The 2,767-nt window shown below is 43.4% G+C and overlaps 1 long non-coding RNA gene across 1 annotated transcript; it reads right to left on the reverse strand.

Moving 5' to 3' along the window:
• Positions 1-653: 653 nt before the first annotated feature.
• LOC111097158 lies at positions 654-2,479 on the reverse strand. The gene is made up of 3 exons (XR_005363762.1): positions 1,391-2,479; positions 991-1,137; positions 654-788 (listed from the first exon to the last, which is right to left on the reverse strand). It is a non-coding gene; the product is annotated as an uncharacterized LOC111097158 (long non-coding RNA).
• Positions 2,480-2,767: the final 288 nt, after the last annotated feature.

Consider the following 2,767-nt stretch of genomic DNA (forward strand, 5'->3'; position numbering starts at 1 on the left):
GACAGACACAAGCAGTCAGGGATGGAAACAAGGAGATTGGTTGGAAGACACCCGCAATCTCCTAAGGGAGGGGTGGCTGTGTCTCAGGCCAGGGTTGTGGGAGCCCCGTGGTTTCCTCGCTTCTGTGAAGTGGGAGAGGAGAGAGGAGGGAAAGGGAGCAGGATAAATCCAGGGCCAGGAGGGAGTGCTGGTAGGGAGTGCACAGGTGTCAGAGACACACACAGGGATGACATTTGATGAGGTTGTCTAGAGTCTCAGTGAACGAGAATTTTTGATGAACAACACACTTTTCTGTTATACACATGCCCTGTGTGATATTTGGGACATACTTACACTTAAAAAGTATTTGTTATTCATCTGAAATTCAAATTCAACAGGCTGTTCTGTGTTTTGTCCTACAATCTGACCAACCTAGGGCACAAGAGCAGGGCTGTTGGGCAAACCTAAGCTAGAAAAACAGGGAGGACTTGGCCATACGAGTAAGGAAGAAAGGAGCCCCAGGTAAAGAGAATCACCCACCCCTTCTCTGAATTTCTGTGAGAATTCCGGAGAGCAGGAGTCGATCATCTGAGGAAGGGGAACAGCAGCATACAACCCCCCTCCAGTGCCTCTAGAAATCAGGAGTCAAATCAAGAACCAAAGGTCTAGGAAGGCAGCTTTATTATAGTTTCAGAGCTTCCTCTCAAAATCTGCAGTGTGCGTACGGTTCACATTCATTGCTCACAGATGAGAGGTCAAGATGTCCATCGCCATTCTCTTCCAGTCTGCTTGCATAACTTGAACCAGAGCTTGAGACGTTAGAGGCTCATCAACAATTATGATCATTCATGCACATTCAGTGAGGGTCTACATTAAATGTCTCATTCAAGATCCCCTAGACCGGCCCAGCTTCAGACCTCCCCCATCTCCTCCTCCCACACTGCCCCTCCTCACCCCCGCCACTCCCAGAAAAGTGATAAGGGAAGAGTTTTGTTGAGCTGTACAAATTACCTGAACAAATGTGCAAGGAGAGAAATGCATGTTGTGATCCAGAGGACAATGAAGAAATCAGTCTGATGTGAAAAGAATACAGGAGAGAATTGGAGCCATTGAGCGCTGGGCTCCCACACGTCTGCTTCAATGGAAAGTTTGGAAGACCTTGGGATGGGAGAAATAGATAGAACAGCAGGGAGGAAAGCCAGAGAAAAATTCTGCTCTCCCGAGTCTATTCACAGAGGTAGCCAGGGGTGGGAATGAGAAAACACCCTGACTTCATGAGATTTTTATTAAGAAGCAGAAGAAGACGTTAAATAATGGCTTATTTGAGTGCACATCCTCGGCAGGGAAACAACCAATGATTGCAGAGAACTATATTATTACTTTGTGTTTGCTTATCTTTTTCTCTCCTTACCTGATAATCATCTGTAGCTCTATCTGTCTTTTTAAGGACATGTAAGAAAATAGAGAAGGTTACAGAGGACAGTCAAAGAATTGCATATTATTACCTGGCTTTCCAGAGCTGACTGTGCAATTGTTTGTTTTTGATGAGATAACAATGAAGATAGAATTGTTCAAAGCAAATGCTGCTCACATTTCATCAAGCCATACCTCACTGCCCCACTCTCACGTACAGCTGCCCCTCCCACCACCAAAGGCTCTCAGGGACACTAGAGCCACTGCCAATGGAGTGACTGGTGAGAGGTAAAATCCTTTCTTTTTTAGATCTCCATGCCCATTGGGACCAATGAAATTCCTGTATTATCGGGGTGGTGCTAATTTCTAGGTACCAGGTCCTTATATAGTTTCTCCAATAAGCCTTATTGTTGCAACTCTCCATTTCTTAGGTATGCAGACCCTTCCCAAAAAAACACCCTCCTACCTGCCACCAAACCACCTGCACTCCTTAAACATCCTTCCTGCTCTGTGATGCTTTCCTCCATTGCCCCAAGTATATTTTGCCATTACAACCTTTGTTCCATGGATACAACACATTTCACCCTTCAAGTAAATGTTTCCACTTCTTTGTTTCCAAGTTTTCCTTCTCTGTGCATGAGCTCCATGGGGTAGGCATCATAGTCTCTGTATTTCTGGAGGCAGAGTTACCTCTCCTTGGATTTTTGTCCAATAAATAAATGATTGGAAAAAATATATATCAGAGTTTATGAGGAATAGAGGAAGAGTATTATTTTAGGAGTCCTCTACATGCTAGGTGACAGGCTTTCCATCTTATCCCTATGATGCTACTGGATGCCTTTACATTTGACTCGTGTTGATTCATTATGAGCCAGATTGTAGAGAGAAACCTGTACCATTGCTGTAATGAAGGGAACATCTCTGCACGAGATCAGCTCTCATATTGTCTTCAGTCTCATCTGGATGACAGTACAGCCTAGAATGAAAGACTGGGAGCTATGGAGTCCAGACACTCTGTATTCAAACACAGAGTTTGTGGTTTGCTACATTCCTGTGAACCTTGAAGAACTTTTAAATCTATGAGACTCAGGTTCTTTATCTACAAGAAGAGGAAAATGAATTATCAACTTTATAGGAGAGTAAGGTAACCTTTATAGGAGAGTAAGGTAACCTAATAACCTAACCTAATTATCAACTTTATAGGAGAGTAAGGTAACAGGTAGGCTTAGCACAGTACCTGCTGTAGCATCATTAAAATACTAGATGTTATAATTGGTGCCATCTTTTATTTTCATTTATGCATTCTCTATTGACTAATCATCTCTTCAGCAAACCAGCAGATCTAGCTTCATACTGCATGACTGTCATCACATGC

This window comes from Canis lupus, chromosome 8 (assembly GCF_011100685.1).
Source record: "Canis lupus familiaris isolate Mischka breed German Shepherd chromosome 8, alternate assembly UU_Cfam_GSD_1.0, whole genome shotgun sequence".
NCBI lineage: Eukaryota > Metazoa > Chordata > Mammalia > Carnivora > Canidae > Canis > Canis lupus.